We start from the raw sequence: 26,813 nt of genomic DNA, 5'->3' as shown, positions 1-26,813 counted from the left end.
TAACAATTTCTTGCGCAGCATACTCAGCCCTATCCAATCTCTTCTTAACCCTATTCTCCCCTAAAATTTCTGAAATGTGAGTTACTGTGTACCCAACTCCATTAAAAGTATCTATTTCCTAACGACCTAATAATATTATCCCACCCCCAATAAACAAGCTATAATATAGTATACATTAAAAAAAAATAACCTGACCACAGATGCTTAAGGCACATTAGCCAAATCATGCTGTGGAGTGACTAATTTGCATTTTGAGTCACACAAGCCAAGAAGGCATATCTCTAACAAGACAGGATTGTTGAGCGTCTCATATCCAGGCTTGACATGGCAGCGATGAGCTCATTCAGAAAAGTCGATTGTTTTCTGGATCCAAGTTGAGACTCCCTGATCAGTTCTCTCTAGAACCAACACCAAGGTTCCGGGCTGTCATTATGCATTCCAGTCGAATGGTGATAAGAGGTCCAGATGGCCTATGGCATTGATTCCCGCCCACTGCCTTGGTGTAATAAGAGTGACACCAAAAGACTGTGATTATTGTTGATTGAAACAGTTGACCCCTAAAAATGACACCGCACAACACCGAGGCCCAACGTGAAAGAAATAGATTTCGAGAACAAACGTGACTTTGAAATGAGAATTCAGTTGGTGACAGAACACGCTTAATGTAATGTTGGCTCACGCGAGAAAACGCACACGCTACCTTTGACAATACATTGAACCTTTGAAGACTTGCTGATTTCAGCCATACCAATCATGCCTGGAGTCTACGAATCTTTTGATTTATGCTCCTACCCATGTCCTCAGTATATCAATAAAAATATTTTCTAGGCATTTTTAGGCATGCATATCAATACGGTATGTATACTGTACTATTAAATCAAATTAATCTGTCGAAAAAAATACGGGGTGGAAAAATTTATTTTGACCTTATATTTCACTTATTTATGCCCTAGCCTCTCCTTAAATGAACCTCGTCTTGGCAAAAATTCTCAAACTGCCGAACTCGAGAAAAACCCGTATTTAAAACTTTGGCCAGAAAACTGGTCCATCAAATATCGATCGATTTAAATTACCCTCCTCTTGGCAAAAGCTCTCAAGCCTGGGACTTCGCGAAATAAATAAATACGTGTTTTTCCCCGAGTACGACAGTTAACTAGTTAAACGCTATCCCTTATAGAACAGTAAAGGAAGGTGCCCCAAACGTAAACAATAACAAGTTGCTAGTGATTTCCGTTAGGGACCGGAAAAATTTACGCACAATATAGGTCTCCCAATTTTGTAGTTTGAGTTGTAGGCAATACACTTTCAGTATTGAAAATATGTTTACATAAAATCTAACAGTTGCAGAAATAATATTATAAGGCTAAATTATTATGAAAATCAGGCTCCGAATAATTCTCGTTTTGTTCACACCAGCGGAGTAATTTGCTCTGGTCTAAAAATAGATAGACTGTAACTTTTGATAAATTTTAGAAAATTTTACCTTTTGTTCCATAAAATATCCATATCTAGACATTATTTGATGCATGATCGAGTATTTATGAATATGTGTTTCTTTTGCCACCTAACAGCCAAATTTTAAAGGTTATTTTTTTCTATTATTTACATTGGAACGTGAGCTGTCAAGACAGGAACATGTGGTTTGCCACGTGCTTCTCGACCTTTGTTTACGTTTGGGGCACCTTCCTTTACTGTTCTATATCATGCGTTTTGATAAGAGTGGTTGTGTGCGGCGAGTACCAAACCAATAAACGGCTACGACGGCGCAAGCGAGTTGAGCTTTTCACGTCGGACACGGTCGGTACAAAAACATGCACGCGGCATGCGATGCACAAGAAGATTCTTGGCCGTACCGTGTGCCTGTCAAGTTGATGTTTACCATAGAGTCATCTGTTTGCATAGTAGACAGGTTGGCGGTAATATCTAACAACACAAACTTTTAGACTTGTTTTGTCAATAGCACGGTTTTAATGCGGTAAGATATCCCCACGAGCATGATCGTGTGTCTAGATTCGATTGGTCCCGTGTAATATAGAGCAATATTCTGTATTATAACGCGTGAAATAGCAATACAGACAACAAAATAAGACTTTTAATATCATCTTATTACATTGATGGATCACAGAGCATTATGCATTTGATACCAATCATATTATCGACATAATATAAGATTTATACACAAACAATCTTGGATAACTCGACTATACCATAAGGAAACGGTAAGTTTTTATATGTACAGAAGATCTATCTTATTTATAATATATCAATTAATTTCGCCCCTGTCATTGTATTTTATCTCTATTATTTAGGAGTTTAATTCAACATCTCATTTACCTTGTTCAAACGATCTTTATACACATTGATAAATAAACATTGATGAAATGGTGTATTAGTTATTGCCTGAAAAGAATTAATCCGAAGAGCTTAAAAGTTTGTAAAGGTAGAGACACCGTTTTTTTTGTTTTGTTTTCATAGTGTATAAAAGTTGAACAAAAGTTTATGTTTTATTATAATGTTTTTGAAATGTATATAGATCTAATATTGTTTCTGAATTGCGCGATAGAAATATAAAGATAAAAGCGTGATTGTTGACAAAAGTATTCCATCAGAATTTAAGCCGGTTTCTGAAGCGTTGCTACTAATACTTGCTGCTAATACTTTATGTCAAGTCTTACAGACCCACCGACCCAATCACTACTGGATGGACAGGGGGGGGGGGGGGGGGGGGGGTTCAGATAAAAAATCCCGACTGCACCTGGAATCGATTGTGGCCCCTTTTCTTGTGAGAAAACTATTCTATCATCCAGCTATTAGGACCCTCTAATCCCCCCCCCCCCCAACACACATATACACACAAACAACCTCATGGTTGCTGATGAACTTTGTTGGATTTATCGATTAATTCATTTTTAAAACGACCAAAAAGAATAGAAAAGAAACAAAACAAAACAATACAATTAAATGCAGAACAGAACAAAGCAAAAAGTTTTTTAAAAAAAAAAGAAAAAAAAAAGAGAAAAAAGAAAAGAAAAAAGAAATAAAGGAAAAAAGGAAAAAAAAGGGAATAATAACAGCCAGACAGAAAAATGCCTATATCTTAACTTGATAGTGTTATACAATTATATTTTCTAAACGGACGAAAATAATCCCTCTGTTTTTTTTTCAAAGATGAATAAAATGAATAAATGGATAATTAGATAATTAATCACATAAATAAATAAATAAGTAAAAATGAGTTATTGAATAAAAAACATTAAAAAAGTAAGAAAGTACGGACAAATGAACTAATAAATAAATGAATTGATTCGTGGGTAGATGAAGGAATGAATAAATGAATGAAACAATTAAAACAATGGATGAATGAATGAATGAATGGATGAATAAATAAATAAATGAATGAATGAATGAATGAATGAATAATTTTTAACAAGTTAATGGACGAGTACAATTCATAAAAAAGCTTTACAAATTAATCGGGAGTTATATGTTTATTTCAAGTATCTTGATTGGTTATATCGCGTATTTAACTCGGGCTATAATACATTTAGGTACACTAATCCATACCTTTGTGAATAAAACAAAATATCGCGTAACTGTGGAGACATCATAGACACATTTCCAAGAGTATTAGGTTTTTTAAGGCTCTGTCCCATGCATAAAACCTTTTCGCAGACAAACTTCAAAGCTAAGGTCCCAAGTGCTACATTGGATAAACTATTTTTAAAAAGAATTCACGAGGAAAAATCATTTTCTCAGTTAATCAATCAATCAATTGATCAATCGATCCATTCATCTATCTATCTGTCTATCGTTCTGTCCATTTATCTATCTTTCTGTCTAATTATATATCTATCTGTACATCTTTCTGTCTAATTATCTATCTTTATATCTATCTATCTATCTCTATCTATCTATCTATCTATCTATCTATCTATCTATCTATCTATCTATCAATCTATCTATCTATCTATCTATCTATCTATCTATCCATCCATCCATCCATCCATCTATCTATCTATCTATCTATCTATCTATCTATCTATCTATCTATCTATCTATCTATCTATCTATCTATCTATCTATCTATCTATCTATCTATCTATCTATCTATCTATCAATCTATCTATCTGTCTGTCTGTCTGTCTGTCTGTCTTTCTATCTATCATATAATGTGACGAGAGTCTTGAAGTCGTATTACTCTTCCTCTGTCTCTGCTGAGACAATAATGCCTGACTATGACTTTTAAGGCTATCCGCCATACAAAAATATGGCATTAAAATGGACCGAAAAGATATACAGACATTTAAGCTCTAAATTAGTTACGTTAATAAAAATCAAAGACGTGTTACTGTTGTCTATATATTCCCCTCTTTCTTTTCATGTTGTCAAACAATATTTTCACGTCTTGGCCAAAGTGCCGTGATCTATCACAATGTATGGGTTTATGTGACACCGTATGTAGGTATTTATGTTAAACCTAATTTAAATCTATAGTTTGTAATCGTTCAAATGTCATTTCATTCTTTTCCGTGCATAAAAACAGTCGGTGTTTTATTACATGCTTGCGTATTGAAAATGGGTTAAACAGTATCGGCCCTTTGTTGTCAGTTGAAAAAAAAATATTCGAAAATATTTTCGAAGTTCTACACCTTGTTATTCATTGTATTTCGGCATTGGAGTAGATCAGCTGCTGTTGTACTCTGACAAAATGTCTTTTTAGATTATAGTCAGAAAACTTCTATTTCCTATATGATAAGAAATGATTGAAATGACCTCCCCCTCCACAACTTGTCAAATATCTTTTTTTGAAGTCTCAGGCTTAAGTATTCTTTATCAGTTTAAACTCATTTTACTCAAATGATATAATGGGGAAAAGTATTCTGGTCAAAATGTAAACAAAAAAGCCGTTTTGTCAATGCAGGGCAGATAGCAGTCTCAGCACTAACAATTCATGAATAGTTTGTAACGGTATCGTATCTTGTCCACGATTCATTTAATAGCTGATAATTGGAGCTGATGAGATGATGCATTTTTACATAATCATTGACGGAATCATAACACGTAGGTAAGCCTTTTACATGTGGGATTATTTTCTCGCGGCGTCGTGTCTCGGTGTTAAGTGTTTCTGTTGGCTATGGAAGAATTGTAAAACGCTTTGAGCACGTTAAGTGGCTACTGCGCTAAATAATAAATGTTCTAGTTAAATGCTCTAGTCATGTTGAAGCAACGGCCATGGCCAAAATATTAAATCTGTATGGAGATACCAGTAGATCGATACTAAATTATGAAGTCAAGTGAAATATGTTGCCAATCGCCTCAAAACGATATTATGTTATGATGAACATGTTGCTAAAAATAGGGTCTTAAAATTGAAATGTACAAAAATATAACATTATGTTTTTGACCCTTTGAGAAATTATAATCACTCTCCTCATTTAGACGTAATAATTATAGGAAAAGAAATGGAAGCTTCAATTTAATCAACAAAACACGATGGATAAAACTCTTAAGACGAAATGTTTCCAATGGGGTTGTTAAGTGTTTCATTCATCGTGTTTTGTTGTTAAAGGGAAACCCGAAACGTCCATATTATCTGGGTTCGTTGATTAAATCGAAGCTTCCATTTAATTTCCCATTCTTATGTATTTTTTTCCCGACGTTCAAGCAGTAACATTTTCATAAAAGAAAAATAAAACCTTAGACCAAGTCTCATTTTTTGACTATAAATTAAATTTTTAGCAGCGGAGCCACTCCGACGTATTACCGGTTTGAGGCGACGTGCCACATATAAACTAGGCAGTAAATGTATCCAAGTTTTATTACTTCCTCCCCCTGATTTTGACAACGAGACGATCGTATTTAGTATGTTTAGGTTAACAGTCATCACTACAATCATCCCCCCCCCCCCCCCAATTAATACTTTCCGTTTAATGGAACAACCTGCATGCTTGTATCCAGTTTCTGATGAGAAATATTGAGACCTTAACCAGTTAACTGTCGAACTCTGGAAATACACGAATTTAAAGATTTGATCAGAAAACACGTCCTTCAAATATCAGTCGATTTAAATGACCATCATCTAGGCAAACACTCTCAAACTCGAGACCTCGCAATGCAAATTGTCTTGCAAGTACGTTTACTAATGGAGATGAAATCCAAATATTTATTTCAGGGTTCTCGACATCAATTAGAAAGATTATATTTATATTTCCTACTGGCAAAATATGCAACAATTTAGAATTTCAAACAAAAAATACTAAAATGAATTTTAAAATGCCCATTATTTGGCTTAAATTTATGATTGAGCATTAACAATATTTCAATAATAGAAATGGATGTTAAAAAAATATCATTCTCTGATTTTATATGTTTCTCCCTTTTTATTTCATATTTTTCTCAAAGAATATGTAATGTGTGATGTGTACATCCTATTGTACTCGTACAATATACTGTTCCTGATGTATTAAGGTAGTATAAATGTTGCTGCTGTTGTTTTGTTGATAAAGGGGAAACCCGAAACGTTCATTTGATCTGTTTTTGTAATTAAATTGAAGCTTACATTCAACTTCACGTTATTATTTATGATGTATTAAGGGCATTTTAGAAACACTTGGTCCATTTTCAAGCCTTATTACTGATCTGATACGATATGAAGTATCATACTTTGTGTTCTTTGGACGTACTCCTCCTGTCTCAGATATTTCGATTAAATTAAAGACGTTTGATTAATACATCGTGTTTGTAATAAGGCATTTCTGTGAGCGTGAATGTGCATAAAAATGGTTATTTAGGCCCTGGTTTTATTCCTGTAAATAAACAGTGTACAGAGCATTTTGACAGTAAATATGGCTTTTTCTTTCGTTTCAGAGAGAATTTGCGATGCTCTCTTTGTACTGTCCCTTGACTTTAAATTCAAACAATAAACATAGCATTGACCGCCCCTGATAGGTATAAAATCAGAATCGGACTTGTAAAATTTCAACAGGACAAAACCAATTAAAAAAAACAAAAAAACAAACAAAAAAAAAAAAAAACAAAAAACAAAAAACAAACAAAAAACAAAAACAAAACAAAAACAAAACAAAACTGGAAATAGAAATAAAATAGAAGTTGTTCTCAAAACATCAGTAGATGTTCGTTAAAACGTCAGAGTTAATTGCAGGGTGTACTGCTGGTCTTAATTTAAACCTTTACAGACGGGTCTCGATTTCATTCTCACACGAAATGACATCCCATTGCTAAGAGAGTAGCAACAGCGATGTGTCTTGGGCTTATCGAAGCCAAAGTCGCATCGCTGTTACAGATCTTATGATAAAAAAAACACGAATCAATTGTTTTAAAACTAGATAATCAATGGGTGAGGGGGGGGGGGGTAATAATTTGAAAGGATTTCAGTCTCGGAGTTTAAGGGTTAATCAAAGACCACGACTTCATTCGCAACTTAATCAATAAAATATTGAGATGGGTTGTTTGTAGCTTTTGTCGCTGGCACGTGATTTGTAAATGTCGAGGATGCTCATAGTCAAATGACTCTGACAGCTCTTATCTTGTTAATCAAATTAATCAAGCTAAGATGAGTTTGCTTCTAATACGAATTCAGCAGATGAGGATTTGCGAGGACTGCCTTTATCTTTTTGGATCTTAACCCCATAACTGCGAGAGTGAGTTGGAAATAAATAGATAAGAGAAATGATAGATAAAATATCTGGATTATAAGTAAATAGATAAATATGGTGAGAAATGAATTGATGAACAAATGAATGATTGAATAAATGAATATATAAATAAATAAATTGATAACTAAATGAATGAGTGATAAATTTGGGAGCGGGGTGTAAGATAAATATCTAAAAAGGTTTTATGAAACAGTTCCAAACAAAGCAGAAAGAATAATGCAAGAACCCCCCCCCCCCCCCCCCAAAAAAAAAAAAAAAAAAAAAAAAACAACAACAAAAAAACAAACAAAAAAAAACAAAAACAAACAAAAGAAAAACAAAAAAAAAAAAACAAAAGGAAAACCCAACAAAAAAATAAAATAAAATAAAAAACAACAAGAAAACAACAACAAAAAACTCCAAACATCCTCGCCCCATCTCCAGATTGAGACACACGTACACAATTTTCTCCTCTATGCAACTAGTTGTAACAACAGGTCTCGGATGTTTTCAACAAGAGAATTGTAACTACAATGCGACCCCTTATTCATTAGTATCCAAATTCGCGTTACTATTGTAGGTCTCGAGATGAAAAAGCGAAGATTTGGTTCCAGGTTAGATTCAAATCAAACCCCGTTGTACAGGGTCAAGCAAGTAAAAATGAGATTGCATTCAATGATGGAGATGCGGATGATGAATTGGGAGAACTGTCTTGGTTTTCATTGAAAATCGTTCTCACGAGTAAAGCGTCTCATACATTGCATGAGAAATAAAGACTACCATTATGTAACTTGGAATGAATAAATAAAAACTGTTAAGAAAAAAAAAAGAGATTTTAAGAGTTCCAAATTGATGTTTAGCTCCTATCTAAAAAATTCAATTGGAATATGCTATTTTTGCTGATGAAAGCCTGTTATGTCCCTATCCCTGTAGACCTCTCGGATTGGTGTAAAAATAAACGAGAATAAATGATAATAATAAAAATGATAATAATAATAATAATAATAATAAATAATAATAATAATAATAATAATAATAATAATAATAATAATAATAATAATTATTATTATTATTATTATTATCATTATTATTATTATTATTATTATTATTATTATTATTATTATTATTATTATTATTATTATTATCATTATTATTATTATTATTATTATTATTATTATTATTGTTGTTGTTATTATTATTATTATTATTATTATTATTATTATTATTATTATTATTATTATTATTATTATTATTTCTCTAAAGACTTGAAAAAAAACACCAAACGATGTTTATTTACATGGATTCCTTTCCTCCACCATAAATAATGATACTAATATAATAGGGCTCTAAAGGCACCAGGTGGAATCAGAAGCCTAGATACTCTCCAGACATTGTCTTTCATCATGATATATTGATAAAGAATGCGGACGCTCGGACAGTCTCGTTTGGTCACAAAGGTCAGTAATGTTAAGCGAGGTCAATGGGCTACGGTAATAAATAGTGATCATGTAAAAATTCGGTCCCGATGCTGTGTCCTTGGATAAGATTCTTTACCCCCCACTCGACTGAGGTCTGAATGAGTACCTGGCTATTGGAGGTGACTGATATTTTAAGTGTCTTTGTACAAAAAAAGACGCCAAACTGACAACTGGTAGTGTATGAATCGGAAATATGATTCAATGGTCACATATTTATTTTGCGCATGACATAACTTATAATTTTTGTGCACTAATTATTTTCGTACGATAGACATATTTGAAATCTGACTCGAAATAGTTAAGTAGCTATTGTTTTCCATAAACAATAATTTCATGAGCATGACAGCTTTTCCCGTTTTGAGACAGGATTTTAAATTCTGAAAAAACAAAAACAAAACAGAAACCCACCAAACTGTTTTCCACGACTCGAAGAACTATAAAAGCAAATTTAATATTTGAGGTTATATAGTTCAAAAAAATAAAAGAAAAAAGAACCAAAACAAAAACATATACCTTTACTATTCTTATCTAAAAGCATTTGATCAGTTTAGTATGACTTACTTGACTTATGAGCCTTTCGCGTCTCTATCGAAGGATCGGGACGCCTCGGCTGTTTCCACAAGTTTGTGCTTAAGGTCCTTCTTAGATTGTCTTTTACTGGCTAAATCTTTGGTTTTGTAGATCGTCAGGTGTTTTTAGGGTCATTGGATATTCTATAGTTCCGAGGTTATGAGTTAAAAGAACTGGGAAAGTAGTTATAGGTTGTCCTCTAAAAGAGTGCCCACACTTGGATTTCTTCTTAATAATATGCCATCTTTGATCTAAAGTATGCAATGTGTGGTCTTTCTTTCGTTGTTTTGCAAAGGGATTCGTTTGAGATCTTTGTCGGATAACGTATGTTGAGGACTCGCTTCAATTGTTTGCGGTGGAATGCATCAAGCTTTTCTTCTTCTAACTTGGTACGAGCCCATGTGCCGCATTTGTATAGCAGGATTGGTTTTTACAAGAGATTTGTATATTTCAATTTTGTTGTTTGTTAATTTTATCTTCCCTGGTCCATACATTCATTAATTTGTTCAGTGCGGCGTTCGAAAGATGTTTCCTTCTCTCAATGTCGTCGTTGTCACCGATCAATGTGCCCACCTTCTTTGTGCTCTTCCATTCTTCGTCTTCCTTGACAACGTTGAATGTTCTGTTTTGCCGCTGTTTACAAACTGGCAACATCTCAGGAGAATTTCTTTCACAATATCTATGCCGATATGGCTCTGTCTGATGAAATCTACATCAACCGCATACATTATTTCTGCTGGAAATCACGTCCCCAAAGTATCTAGTCTCTGGTTGTTGGAGAGAGTTTCTTAGTTCTATTAAGGCATGTTCAAGATACACTGTAAACAGTATCGGACTTAGACATCTCCTTTTGGTGTTCCGACATCTTATGAACTGACTTTGTACAGATCCTCCACGGTTTCTTGGACTGATTCTGGTTTCACTCAGTAAAAATTGTATGATTCTTAATTCGTTTTCTGTTACAATATGGGACAACCTGTTGACGTTGAACTCCAGTTCAAAGGATAGTCTTTTGCTTTACCACCCCTTCGTATGAATAATTCCTTCGAGATTGTTATTATTATGTTATTATGTGTGAACTGAATATTGGGACACTCAATTAGACAGCTGTCAAAGGACTTGGAGAGCTATCGACTTGATGTCCTCTGCTTACGGGAAACTAAAATACAAAATGGAGTATTTATTAACATTAACGGTCACCCCTTCTGTGTTTCGATTCTAATTCTCCCCATTACGGATAGATATGTTTAAAAAAAAAAGAATTGTAAAAACTTACTAACAAGAGAGTGGAAATTTTCTGACATGGTATGTGCTCTTGAATTAAGGAGTAAAAATTCAAAAAATGGAAATTTCAACAGTCGGTTGATCTTTAAATGATGAGTTTTGTGGCCAAATTATTAAATATGTGTTTTTCCAGAATACGGCAGATCTGAACTACATAACAGTTGCAAGTTGATAGCAACAGTGTTGAGAGAATGTGTCGGGGTGTAAGTGTCTGTAGTACGTGTTCATGTATGATACCATTGAACAGATTTATTATTAATTGGTCATAAAATGTTAATGCTATTTATAGTGTTATAGTAAGTGATTGCTTCACAAGCATAGTGAATATGTTGTCGAACATTAAATTTAATGAATCCACAATTTATACGAAGTTTGGATTTTTTTTTGCCGATCGATGTTGATTGAGGACATCTAAGGCTAAATGCAAACTAGATTGATGAAATGACATGCACCAAATTAAAATTACTTAGCTTTTACAAGATATATTGCACCATGACTTAAAACTCATTGATTATACGAGGATCACAAAATAAAAAGGTATACTTTCTTTTGGAACTAACTATATATATATATATATATATATATATATATATATATATATATATATATATATATATATATATATATAATATATATATATATATATATATATATATATATATATATATATATATTTGGTAATTGTATGTCATGTCATATCTTATTATGTGGCCAGATAATCTTTTAATACCTCGATGTAACAACTGGTGAAGCCTATCAAAGCTCGAATAAAGTTTAAAAGTAAGCAATACTTCCAATTAAAGGTCTTGAGCTACGAGTTCAGTTTTTTCAGTCTATTTTTTTTCTTTCTTTCCTTTTATTAAAAGAAGCGGTCCACTTATTTGCATGACTGCATTAGGTTTATTATAAAAGTGGAAAAATGCATTGTAATATACAGTCTCTACATTAATTTTTAAAATTTCAAAAATCAACCAACCTCATGTTTGGAGTGAAGTAAGGTTAGATATACTATAGTATGTTTTAGAATCAATTGCACTACAAATAAATGCTGAAAAAATAGGGCGTTTGTTACGTTCCTGCAATGCGTCTCAGACTTGGTCAAGCCTCGAAGAGACGTTTGGCAGGTAAAGATAATTCTCCTGAAACATTTTTCTTCTAATTGATACCATTTCTCATGTTGTATGGGGTCTAGTGATTCAATCCATGTTCCTTATCGAATGATTCTAGCACCATTCTCTCAACGGTAGATACCACATACTAACTTACAATGATAAAACGCCTTTTTCATTTTGGCCACAATATTATTTTTTACGACAACTCCTACTGACGCACTCTGAAAAAAAAAAACAAAACAAAAAAAAAAAAAAAAAACAACAAACAAACAAAACACGGAGGTATTTAAACTTTGGCCAGAAAATTCGTCTTTCAAATATCGGTCGATTAAAGCGGCCCTCATTCGCCAAACAAAAAAAATCCCAAAAAAACAAAAAACAAAAGAAAAGTAAAAACAAAACAAAAAACAACCCCCCCCCCAAAAAAAAAAACAAAACAAAAAAAAAAAACAAAAAAAAAAAACAAACAAACAAAAAACAACAAAATAAAACGAACAAACAAAAACAAAATACAACAAAACAAACAAACAAAAACAAAAACAAACTCCCAAACCCGGAACGTTATGGAACTTCACGGAAGTCCCAGGTTTGAGAGTTTTTGACAAGATGAGGGCCGTGAGGTCATTTTAATCTATCGATATCTGGAGGACAGGTTTTTTAGCAAAAACTTTAGATACGTGTTTGTTAAAAGATTCGAATCCTTCAATCAAGAGCTCTTATACTTGAGCAACCGGTGCCCTCTGTCCACTTTCATACTGACACTCTCCCCCCCCCCCCCCCCCCCCCCCCCCCTTCCAACCTACGTGTGCATATATGCGTCTGATTTTCCGAATGCAATTACGAGCCTAGTTTAATATATTGAGCAATGGTCAATATTTTTATATTTTTAAAGATTCCCATTACAACAATGAGCCCATAAGGAATTGGGTTAGCAGACCTGAAATTATGTGCACGTTGCCTCCAACCCAACCGAAATCAATATTTTACCAGGTAGTATCATAATTCCCACTCATGTTAAGCATTCAATAAAATCTTTACAAAACATTACTCATAAAAAAATAATAATACTGTAACGACATTATCCACAGGGGATTTCATTCAATTCAACATAGCATACATTTGTGTCATAATCCTCTCTGAAATCAATTCAATCACTCGATTAAATTGATCGACCAGCTATCTAGTGATCAAAACTTAAACTAATGTGTGGCAGGATTTTCCTTGTCGATCTACTTCGGAAAGCGGATTAGTGATTTGTTTGTACAAATGTTACATTCATAGAGGAGTTTGTTCGTTCGACAATATTCTAGTAGGTGCAAATTGATGATATCTCCCCGTTTCGTACCTTTTATTCTCTCCCTCTCTCTATCTTATTTATTCCCGCTCTGTATTGCTTCTCCCATCCTCTCTCCTTCCTCATTGTCTCCTCTCTCCTTTTTTCACCTGAACTCTCTTTTCTCTTCTTTTAGTTTTTCTTTTTTAAACTTACTTTTTACAATTTATTTAATATACGTATCATGAAGTCAAATTAAAAGATGTGTACTAGTGATCGGATGGGGTGACAATGATTTTGAAACATATAACTAAGGCGTTGTGTCCTTGGTCAAGGCAATCTGGACGCATTATTACTCGAATAGATGTATGTGATCATGGGTGACAAAACAAACCCCGGTTAAACAAGCAACTGTTACTAGACGAAATTGAAATTTGATTCTAGAGAGCTTGCCGGAATAGGGGATAAAATAGCATTTTGAAACACATTGGTCTTGGTAGTGACTAACCCTCTGCAATGTGTAGTGTGTCTTGATGCTATGCGTCTTGGTAAAATACAACATCTGCCCGCCATATTATTAGACGCCTTTGCTTTAACGTTTGGCTGGTAGAATTTAGTGAGAAGTAATCAGCTAACAGGTGGTTTAAAAAGGGTTGGATGCTAGGACTTCATAATAATATAGATGTCGCTGGTTGGATGGCATCAACTTCGTTCCTTCTATATTTGTGACCCGTCTCCTCAAAACGATATTATGTCTGGGTGATTCAAATGGTGGAAATTGAGTTTCTATCCAAAATATAAATCTGTAGTTTAAATCAGTATCATTTAGGAGGATGAATAATAGCTTCCTAAAGAATAAAATCTAAAATGTCATATTTCGGACTTTATAACGCTCTCCTTACCAGCATTTTGAAAACTTTTTCCAAAACGTCACACCCACACAACACCAAAAAACTTATTTTTTTACTCACACAGAAAAGCAACAAGTACATTCTATACATAATATTGTTCAGCAAAATGAGCACTACATCACAGTGTCAAGTTTTTATAGCTATAACAAAATATTTTCGTTCAATTTTATGATGCACACAATGATAAAAATGTTGGTTGCATCGTAACAAATGTGACGATTTTCCTATTGTTGGAAAGGAGAGGGTTAAATTTTAAGTTCACTTTTAGGACTTCTCGTCCACTCCGACACAGTACCTGATTGACGTTGTGGATCACATTTATTATCTATCCTCAAGAAGAAACGAAGTTGACGTCATTTAGCTTTTTGTTATTGTTCTTAGACAGCCATTATGTGTCATGGCTAGTTCTCACTAAATTATATCAATCAGACTATAAACATTCAAGGTTACACACTGTTTTGTTGGTTGGTAAGCCATATCCGACTGGAGGATGTTGTGAGCATTTCAGATGAACGCATAGTATCAATACAAGAAACGAATTTGACGCCACTTAGCTCTTTTTTTTATTTTAGACGGTCTGTTAGTGATTAGTTATCACTAAATTGTACCAATCAGACAAGATACGTTAAAGATTACGTTACCTACAGGCTGGAGGAATCTGTATTTTACCTAAACGCATAGCATCAACTTGATAGCACTTAAACTCAGAGTCCACGAATAAAACTCTTTAGACAAAGCACCATCTTTTCTGTTCTCTCGGTTTTCTTTGAAGCGGTAACTTTTGTCTTCATTAAACAACATAAATTAAATAGTAAAAAATACTGGGAAACAGACTTGAGCTGAGAAAAAGGTGGCAACTCTAATCGACCGGACTGTTACATAAAAGTCACAAGATGTGTTAAACTAAAAGCCTTATATTTCTTTGTCTGGCAGTCTGTCTGTCTATCTGCCGGACGGTCTGTCTGCCTGTCTCTCTCTTTCTCTCTATCTATCTCTATCTATCTTTCTCTCCTTTCCTCTCTCCCTATATTTCTCTTTCTCTCTGTGACTCTCTCTCTCTCTCTCTCTCTCTCTCTCTCTCTCTCTCTCTCTGTGTGTGTGTGTGTGTGTGTGTGTCTATCTTTCTTCCCTTTCTCCACACACTCACACACACACAAACACACACACACACACACGCGCGCGCACACACACACATACACAAAACATATGATATATTCATGCCTTTCTAACTATCACCACAATACATAATTGCAACATTATCATCTCATTGTGCACACGGTGTTTCTATTCTTTTATCCCTCACTGTTTTTTTCTCCCTCTTTTTATTTTTTTTTGACATTGTTTTCGAACCTATCCTGTAGGTGCTCGTGTCACGACATCAATCATATCACCATGAATCTTTCATGATGGTGTCTATAATAGGCCTCAAGAGTATACGCTTTCAGGGACTAGAATTAACTCGAGGATTCGCGAGATTGTGTCCAGTCATTGCAACACAGAATAACAACAATAACAACCACTTTCAATATTTCATGATACATCAATTGTTGCCAGAACAAAGATGGCGCCGGGTTCGACCCCCTTTAATGGCGAAATGGAATCTTTTTCAAAAACCTTCACAATATCTTCCGCTATTTAACTTGAGCATAACTGTTAACGTAGCCATTTCAATCAAGAAAGCTGTGAGAACAATATGAGTCCGGCCTCACTGAAGCTCATGTGACTTCTTGTTACTTCTCTCTTGTTGAAAACGGTAAGATAAAATCTTAAGATGTGACCCAAAGATTCAAAACGATATTAAATTAGCAGGATTTAGAATTTGAAAATTTATATATAGCGAGTATCGACTAAACGTGCCCAAAGCGCTTTACAAGGGGCCCTTAGCCAACAGCAACACTTAACATGTAGATAGGACGAGACATTGCCTGGTAAATGACATTACGCATTTTATTCCGACAGAGACAACGCTGTTAACGACCAAGTACTCATTTTACACCTAAGTACGGTGAGAATATATGAGCAAAGAGCCCTTTTCCAAGGATCAAACTATGTGCTGCCCAGAGCGCTGCCGTTGTTTAAAAAAAACAAAAGAACACAGTATATGCAATGCAAATAGCGCATACTGTGTTCTTTAATAAAACGGCAGAGCGGGTGTCAAACCACAAGACCCCATAGCCGCCAAGAATATAGTGTCATTCGAGTAAAATCAAACCTCACGTATAAAGGGGGTATAATTGTTGTATAAATCTACTATCGCAACCTAGATAGCAGCGAGCGTTAATCATCGGACACTTAATCATCATATTCTTCGTATTGGCACCGTGAGTGGATAGTATAATGAATGTAACATGAGGTTGTGGCCTGATTCATCAACCAAATGTCCTTTGATAATTAATTTTAGGAAAGGGGGAGGGGTTCAAAGGTCATGAATTGACATTTTAAATAACTATTAAATAGGTTGTTGTTTTTTGGGGTTTTCTTTGGAGACACAACTCAGTTTATAATAAATTCATGGTAGATACGTATCAAAGACATGTAAATCGAAAACTCGCACGCATATTAAGCCACTCTTGAGGCTTGATAAGCCACTCGCGCGGCATGGGACTCCAGTCTGATAATATCTGATATTTCATTTGCAATGAATGAAGCTATCTTACCAAGTTTAGCTGACGAAACAGTTATAAAATTGAATGAAATAGTGTGACCTGGCAATCACTTCTAGCTAGTAAATCATAGTAACATTAACACCTTTTCATATTTTTAACATAAAGGTTGTTATCAGAGCCATACGTGTTAAGTTTGAAGATTATATTACGGAAGATATTATTTTGAAGCGCATTGAGCACGATGATAATGCGAAATATGTGCATATTTAATCTATTTCCATATGACCCAAATTTACTGCCATTCTTGTAAGAACTGTCGGTGAGCGAGTGCATTTTAAAACCTGGGGGTCGCTGAGTGCACCTAACAAGTGCCACAGTTCTGCCGGCAGAGTTGGTATAATACAATGAATTATATAGATAATAGCGAGGCAATTCGCTGTCCTAATTCTGGGAACTTTGGAATTTCCTGCTGGCAGGAAGCATAAATTAATGGACTGATGAAGGTACAATGAGAACAAACAACAACATTTCAAGATATGTTCCGTCGATGATCGACTTCGGGCGCTTTAATTTATTCATATCCTTTTTATTTTTGCCATCCGATCACAATTTTATATATATATATATATATATATATATATATATATATATATATATATATATATATATATATGATAATCAGGTTTTTTCATTGGTCAGTCAAATACGAAAGTAGGGCACGTTGTTGAGGGACGACGGGCTATGGAACATTTCTTGCTTGAGACGTCTTCGTACATTCCGGCTGTATATCACGAATCACTAATTACATTATTGTTGTGACTTACTTGGACACAACACCTTTTCCATTTTGATCAGAAAACTTTGACTTCACATATTGATAGATTAAAATGACCTATAACTTGTCGAAATGTAAACAATCAAAAACTCAAGTTTTAGACTTTTTGACAAGTCGGGGATCATCGTAACCTATTGATATAATGTAGTATAAGTTTAAAGACCAAAATGACATAAATGGTGTTTTGCCATCATACGACAGTATAAGCTAAAATAGACTCACAGTGTTCGTGCTGGTACTGGACCTGTACCTGTCAGGTGTCGATGGCAAAGTAAATATCCAGCAATCTAACTGACCGAAAGGTGACGCACCGTTTTATCTACTCTGACTATAACACTTTGTATGAGATACACATCACGCAAGTGGCCTTCACTTCACACTTAGCACTTGGCGAGTATACACTTCGGAAGTTTCTCAAGGAATAAATATCTAACATACTATGTGAATGAGTAGACAACTGGTCTAGTCCATTGTGTTAATATATACAATTACTTCTTTTTTTCTCCCTTATTATGTACCTGGAGCGGGGAGGGGGGGGGGGGGGGGTGTAGGGGGGGGGGGGGGGGGGGGAGTAGGAGAGCAATTGATAGACAAAGCAGGCTGCGTCTAATTAGATTTTTTTTCTGTCTTCACATCGGTGATTAACTGGCAGGGTTTAGATTGATCTGAACAATAATAGGGATCGATAAACCAGCGTCCAGTCTATATTGTCCGTTTCTGCCAACAGAAACCCTGGTTCAATGGGCGCAATCGTCTTTGCGTGGAAAGCTCTTAACCGGTTAACTGCCGTACTCTGGGAAAACATGTATTTAAAAACAACTGACAAGAAAACTCGTCCTTCAAATATCGATCGAATTAAACAACCGTCATCTTGACTTCTTGAAGTCCCATGTTTTACAGTCTTTGCCAAGATGAGGGTAATTTAAGTCGATCGATATTGGAAGGACGAGTTTTCTGGCCAAATTTTTAAACACATGTTTTTTTTTTCAGAGTACCACAGTTTACCGATTAAAGTACCTAGTTCGACTGGTTGAATGTTAGTTTCGGGGAAGTCTGGATGTGATAGAATCATGAGGGTGGAATTTATGTTCTTGACATTTGACTACCAAGCCAACACTGGCAACGTCTCCTGTTTTTACGAGTGCCAGAAAACTTCGACTGCCTTGCTTAATAGATCAATGAAGATGACTCCTAACTTGTCGATCATTCTTATAAGAGAGACTTGACTCACAGAACGCCTTTAACACTTTGGCTAGAGATTTTAGTTGATACGCCGATAGTTTTAAGTACTTCTCTATTATGTTTTTTTTAGATTAGTTAAATTAACCAATTTTTTAATAACTGTTTTTTACGCGCCTCTTTTGAAAAAAATAAAATAAAAAAAGGACTACCCCCCTCCCCCCAAAAATCCCAACTCTAGACTAGGTATTATGTTTTATCGTACGCGTTTCTAAAGAGAGAACAAAAGATTATTTATTATTGTTAAATTATCTTTTAAAAAAAGGAAAGAAAGACCCACTGCCAATTCTGGCAACTCAATCTTGATAGCTCCAGTCGATCGCTTGATTGACAACAAGAAAGGCTGATCTAATTATGTATTATCCCATGGTGGGCAGGGAGGCACCTACCGTATCTTCTATCCCCCTATATCTGTTTTCGAACATGCTTTCTTTGTTCTTGGAATGAGATTACTTGGTTTTATCCTGGCCCTGGCCGGATACCCTGGCTGAGAGGGAAACAGTAAGATTTATTGTTAGAGTTTTGGGAGATGATATTTTTTGTCTTGTAAATCATCGATCTGTTATGCACGGTATTATTTTTTTTGATTTACATGTGTATGATTTGTAAACATTTGAGTGTGTTTCTCTTAGTGGTGACCTGTACTTGCGTCAGGATGAGACATTTAGGTGATCGCAAACTATGTGCACTGACTTTTGGAATCTACATCTGTTCCCTATTTGAACCAATTTCCTTTTGTCTTACTTTTACTTGGATGATTTATAGTAATTATTGAACTTTTTACTATCCCATTATCTTCCATTTTACTGGCGGTGATATGCCCTAAATGTTTTGCAAGCGCCGTAAAACCCTTAAAACCATTAAAAACCAAAAATTATGTATTACTTAATTGGTCCAATTAAAAAAAAGTTGTTTATAAATCGAGTCCCGATTAAAGCTGAATTAAAAACAAAATGCAAATGGAGGAAGAAAATAGAAATGTTGGAGAAAACCCTGATATCCTTGACGTATATCTGAGTGTGAGGTTAATTGATTGTTTTAGAGGTATAATTCAATCGTATAGTTGGTGTTTCGGTCAGACAAATCATTGGACAGGATCGTGCCCATTGATGGAGACCTTTTGATACGATCGTGCTTAAAAAGCGATAAGTTCCTAAACGGGATCCGGGATCTAAGCCAGAAGGATCGTAGACGAGAATAGCATTCTAGTCATCCAAAGTCCAGTGAACCATTGAGTAAGTATTTACCCCAATTTCTATATCACAAAAAACATTGCTGGCTATCCCATGGATAGGACGATTTTATATCGCAAGGTGCTGAATGTTATTCTGCATCTCCTATTTGTGACACAGTATGGTGTTATGGTGAGGATTTCCTTTTGCAGAAGATTGAATTGAAAGTCAAAATCATCAGACGGTCACATTTTGAATTTTTTTTCTTTTGCAGTTTTAAGAAGCTGCCATTCTCCCGCTTAACAAGAGCATTTCACTCAATAAAAAACCTAACTTTATCATAATAAATATAATTAAATTTTCAGGGTCGAAACCATTCTGGCATTAATCCATCCCTGGGTTATATTTTATGTTTTATTTTTAAGAGTGGGCGCTTGTATTTATGCTACGCGTTTAGGTAAAATATTCACAACATATGTTAGCCAAAATAAACATACCAACCCACAAAACGATTTTTAACCTTTAGCTTAAGTTTAACTGATATAATTTAGTGAGAAAAAGTCATGAACAGTCTGTCTAAAAATTATAAAAAGAGCTGACTAACGTCAACTTCGATCCTTCTGTAAAATAGGTGACATGATTTCCAGTTTTGTTGCATTACTCTTCTTACTTCCAAATACGCGAACAAAATTTCTAACAAGCCCTTGTGTCAAATTGTTTTTGTGTATAATACCTTCTAATCAACGGTGTGGCTGCGTAATGAATGCTTTCAATTATAAATATCAAACCGATATAATTTATTGACGGCTTTATCGATCTATTTCTGTGATCTGTAACAAATAACACCAATTGACAACCACGTTTTTTAAAAGTTATTCAACCGCAGACCTCTTTATGGTGAACACTTGTAAAGTACCATGTAAAATAACATGTAATGCCATTTAATGCCAGTATCATACATAATAATATCAAAGCAATTGAAGTTGACACCGGCAATTTTGTACTTAGCGGGGCAACAAATAATCCATGAACACAATTTGTCAGGGATTCTTCAACGTTATTTTCTTTATTCTACGATCCAACATTAAGATATTCTTCTTCTTCTTCTTCTTCTTCTTCTTCTTCTTCTTCTTCTTCTTCTTCTTCTTCTTCTTCTTCTTCTTCTTCTTCTTCTTTTTCCTCTCCTCCTCATCTTCCTCCTCCTCCTCCTCCTCCTCCTCCTCCTCCTCCTCCTCCTCCTCCTCCTCCTCCTCCTCCTTCTTCTTCTTCTTCTTCTTCTTCTCCTCCTCCTCCTCCTCTTCTTACTACTACTACTACTACTACTACTACTACTACTACTACTACTACTACTACTACTACTACTACTACTACTACTACTACTACTACTACTATTACCATTACTATTACTACTACTTCTACTACTGCTACTACAAATACATTTCTATTATCTCTTATTCTTTTTTTATTAATTTCTAGAAATTTACCGTCTCTCCATACATTGACCTGCCCTTAGCATTCCGATTACACCCAAGGGACTCTCTCCTCACACACTGGAGCCACGCTCCCGTTTCATTCATACTTCAAAAATACGAACAAAAAAAAAAAGAAGAAAAAGGTGAAAATGGAAATAATGCATCCTAATCCTTTCTATTTTCACCTATTTGTTAGCATTTTTACGATCCCAGACTTCAGGCACCATTCAAACCCCCAACCACCAGGAGTGCACACGCCACAAATTTCACTATATTATGTTCTACTTTATTTCAGCGTTCCTCTGTTTATTGCTTTGCTGACAAAGGATTTTTGCCTGTACAGGTTTCATCCGAAGCCTTTCCATTTTCACCGATTCGTTACGATCTATAACAAAGTCCTTTCCTACAGATCTAGTAGGTCTAGCTGACTAATCACTACTGTGTGGACAGAGGTCAGAAAATACATCTCGACTGAAAATGAGACCAATACTGGTCCCTGAGTTCGAGTGCTCTACCTGTTGAGCTATAGGAACCCCAAGATTGTAAGAAATTGTACTTCTGGATAAAAAATACACCCGTGATAAAAATGCGTGTTGTCTGCAAAACCATTCAAATACGATTTTATGTCAAAATTCATAGTAATTATTTCCCCTAATGTTTACCTGCTCTACTTTTTACAACCCGTTTTTTCCTGCTTAGCTACTATACTCTTTGAAAAAGTCATAAACCAGCTTTCTGCACTATTTATCTCAAACCTTAAAAGAGTTGTTTTTATTCAATGGAAGATAAACATTCTACATAATTGTATTGTTTTGAAGTAAACTTGAAGCGCATGTTTTGTAACATCTCCCATTATAAAACATACTGCACACACCATTATTATGTTGTACATGCGAGCTCTCAATGTTTTATTATTTTTTTTCCAGGTAGATTAGACTTCTTTCAGATGTCACTTTTCATTGATGTTCGTTTGATAGACAAACTCGGACATGAATGACTACATCAATATAAATTATGGTCACATATATTTTAAAGATTTGACAAATTCTGTATGAAACGGTGCCAGACAAAGCAATAAAGAAAAATAAACGAGAAAAAAATCAATCCCAAAAAAATTAGTCTGTCTAGACTGGGGAATCAGGAGGTCTCAGGATCAATTCCCAGCCGAGTAAGACTGATATTTTGGGATGGTTTTTCTCTTGTATTATTCTTTCCTGCTTGGTCTGGCAAAATTGGACAAGGTTATTAACCCCAAATTTGGTCACCTTGGACAACACACGTGATTGGTACGTGTTGACTTCAGATATTTTGTTCGATGGATCATCTTTATTCCTTCATGGACTGCCTTGACGACGGTGTCTAATGGTGCCGTGGCAGAAGGCATTTTTGGTCTGGCACTGTTTCATTCACATTTTTATGACCTTTTTCTTACAACAGTTCATGCTCCCTAGCTTGTCACTATGAATCGGATATTTTAGAGCGCTTGAACAAAATATTCGCCTTAAAGTCGATTTATACCATGTATGGAATGGATGTTTGGTTCCATATGACTAGATGACAATAAATTAAATGGAGTATCGCCTCAAAGTGGTATCATAGTGTGGTGGCTTGGTGCTGAAAGCTCAGTTGGTAGAGCATTCACTTCCCACGCAAAGGGACCATGATCCATCCCGGGTGGAGTCAAGATTTGTTTCTGATCCTCTGTCTATCCAGCAGTGATTAGGCAGTTGGGTCTGTTAGATCTTGCGGAAAGGAATTTGCAATCCAAAGGCTAGCAAGCAATTGTTCTTATCAGGCTATAAAAACTGGATAAACTCTGGCTCCATGGACCTGATGGCTCTAAAGACTACTTTTTAGCTGCTTGAATTTATAGAAAAAAGATGTGAAGTTTTGGTTAAATTTTTATGTTTTAATGATGACAATAAATTAAATGGAGTATCGCCTCAAAGTGGTATCATAGTGTGGTGGCTTGGTGCTGAAAGCTCAGTTGGTAGAGCATTCACTTCCCACGCAAAGGGACCATGATCCATCCCGGGTGGAGTCAAGATTTGTTTCTGATCCTCTGTCTATCCAGCAGTGATTAGGCAGTTGGGTCTGTTAGATCTTGCGGAAAGGAATTTGCAATCCAAAGGCTAGCAAGCAATTGTTCTTATCAGGCTATAAAAACCGGATAAACTCTGGCTCCATGGACCTGATGGCTCTAAAGACTACTTTTTAGCTGCTTGAATTTATAGAAAAAAGATGTGAAGTTTTGGTTAAATTTTTATGTTTTAATGAAGTATAAGAATAAAATTACTTTAACTTATGCCAAAAAATAAAATTCCATATTTTTTGTTTTTATCTTAAAAAATTCCTTTTTGTATCTGATTTAGCTCCATATAATACCATTATTGAGGCGATAAATATCACTGACAAATTAACATAATGATAATTTCAAAATACGTTGGATGAATATAATTTCTATTTTCGTTTTTTATTGCTGACTTCTTCATTAACCATTAACTTTCTCCTGTCTTTATCTAGCTATAAAGTACACATATTGGTTGATTGTCTGATTCCCAGTTTTAAATAACGATGATGTTTGTTAAACAGTAACAATGATTTAACGATGTCCAAATTTTAACGAGACTTCGTAATGGGCTGGTTGGCAGGACACGGAACTGTAACTTGAGCTCCACTTGAATGCCGCACTCTGAAAAATACACGTATTTAAAAGTTTGTCCAGAAAATCCGTCCTTCAGGTATCCACCGATGGTTTCAATTTTCGAGGCATCCGTTATTCTTTGATCCCAAAACTTCCTAGCCTTGCGTTTGGTAATGGATCGTGGGTGGTTTGTGCTCTCTGTAAAAATTTCAATAAACTGCTGATCCTAACTGCTGTAAGCAGTAAGAAGACATTCAGTAGTAAAATAAAGCACCGAACAAGAAGAATCATATTTTTGCTCCAGAAAACTAAGTTGGTTGCTCACGTTGCGAGTATTTTGCATCCAAAAGCCAGTGAGATAAACACGCACACACACACATACACATACACACACACACACACACACGCATACACCCACGCGCACACAAACACACACACCCCTTACCTCCTCCCCCCTTAACAAAGCGTGTTTTAAGGCACCGCTGCCAATCCCTAGAGACCAACCAGTGAATTCATGATGTTGTAGCAAAAGGTCATGTTTTGTTTTGAAAGGGGGAAAACATCCCAACAAATATTGATTTGTTATATAAAGCTATTTGATCAATAACGCGCCATTAATCGCGGTCCATTCATTTTCACATCTTTGTACAATTATTAATCAGCTCTACCATGGAGGGAATGGCTAAGGCATTGCTCTGTGACCCGGGAGTTTCCAGATTCCCCGGTTCGAGTACCACTACGGCACTCACGTTTTCTTTCGGCAATATTATTAACCATCAATTTAGCATTTTTGTTTTCAAACCATGGCTGATTCATATTCACATCTGACATTTGTTTGATGGGTTACCTATTTTCCTTTATGGAATGCTTAAGCTCGAAAGGCATGACCTATCCTAACACCCTGCGATTGGTAGCAGAGCTAGTTGAGAACCTGAGCACAGTCCTGCAAACGAACTTCCATTTATGGTTTGTAAACGATTGTAGATACGCAATAATGATTTTTGTATGGCACAATTCACATTTTCAGACGAAAAAATTATGCTCTCAACTTTTAAAGGAAATAATTATGAGTACAAGAGAATGTTTGGAATTACGTATGAGTTTGCAAACGGAACTTAAGAGAATTTTGATTTTTAAATATTATTATCTAACAAAGCATAACCTTATTTAAACAGGGAACACGCTATCATTAATTTTTTATAAAAATAAAAATTACCGTGCATTTTGCCTTCGCAAAGTCCCAGGTTTGAGAGCTTTTGCCAAGATGAGGGTCATTTAAATCGATCGATATCTGAAGGACGAGTTTTCTGCCTAAAATTTAAAATACGAGTTTTTCCAGATTACGACAGTTAACTGTTTAATGGAGGTTTTGAATTGATAGTCGAGCATTGTTCACATTGCATGGAACATTTATTTACAACTTTATATTTACAACATCAATAGCACACCGCCTATATACCGTTTTTAGACGACGGGTCACATTTGTACTTTCACTGCCCAGCGACAAAACGAGAATGGTTTCCTTTCCTAAATATATAAACAAGCAATAAATCAATGGTTTGACCTTTTAAATAATGCTGGAACTCTTCATAATTCATTAACCCCTCATGTATTTTGTATCTAACATACTCTCACTGCTGTTCACTTTGATTGAGACCGGTACGCCAAGTGTAATTGCTACTATCGGCAGTACTCATCTTAATTAAACACATATTGACACCAATCCCATTTGAATTGACATCGATTCCTCATTGAATTCAATGTAAACATTTACTGCAGTGGGATAATTGGGAATGGTATTGATTTTTTTTTATCATATAGGAGGGAACTGTTTTTTTTTTTTTTTTTTTTTTTTTTTTTTTTGGTAAAGGTTGAAATGTCAGATTTTAAAAATGTTTTAAGTGGTGTGTCCCATGGTATTGTTTTTGGTCCATTGCTTTTTTACAATATACATTTATGACCTGCCAGATATAGTCTCTACAACTTGTAGATTATTTGCAGATAGCACGAAGATATATGCAGATTCTGATAAGCACTTAATCATTCAAACGGATTTGATTCTCTTTTTAAGAGTCCTAATGAATTGCAGTTAAAATTTATTGTAGATAAATGTAGGGTTTTGCATATAGAAAAAATAATCCTTGTCGTGACTATTATTATACGAACATTTGTTGTCTGTGACATAATTTGAGAGGGATCTTGGTGTTATATTTGATCCATTTTAAAGTTTTGATATACATATCGATGATTGTATTACTGTCTAATCGTTTATTAGGAATTATCTATATAGGTTTTTCAAAAATATATTTGTACCGTTTGTATAAGTCAATTGTTAGGCCAGTCCTAGAATATGGAAATTGTGCTTGGAGCCCCAAGGAAAAAATCCCCAATCAATAAGCATCGAAAATGTGCGAAGACGAACAACAAGATTTCTTCCTGAGTTGGAATCCATATCATACGAGGACCGATTATCAACTCTTAATTTCCCCAAGCTTAAAATATAGAAGGCTTTGCTATATAAACTTGTTCATTCTCTGTATGATGTGAAACCATCAGTGCTTT

General features: G+C 35.0%; 1 protein-coding gene across 3 annotated transcripts in view; it reads left to right on the top strand.

Moving 5' to 3' along the window:
* Positions 1-1,820: 1,820 nt before the first annotated feature.
* Positions 1,821-26,813, top strand: part of LOC144965286 (calcitonin gene-related peptide type 1 receptor-like) — a 262,580-nt gene continuing 237,587 nt past the window's right edge. For 2 of the 3 annotated variants that reach the window (XM_078900471.1, XM_078900473.1), the window contains exon 1: positions 1,821-2,219. The gene's annotated coding sequence lies outside the window, so the exon portion shown is untranslated. Of the gene's footprint in view, positions 2,220-13,234; positions 13,409-26,813 lie in introns of those variants that run through there. The other variant, XM_078900477.1, reaches the window with a different exon arrangement.

This window comes from Berghia stephanieae, chromosome 2 (assembly GCF_034508935.2).
Source record: "Berghia stephanieae isolate SIO BIC M18660-M18661 chromosome 2, UCSD_Bste_1.3, whole genome shotgun sequence".
NCBI lineage: Eukaryota > Metazoa > Mollusca > Gastropoda > Nudibranchia > Aeolidiidae > Berghia > Berghia stephanieae.
Note: the sequence above shows the minus strand (reverse complement) of the source record. Positions and strands in the feature narration are given on the sequence as shown.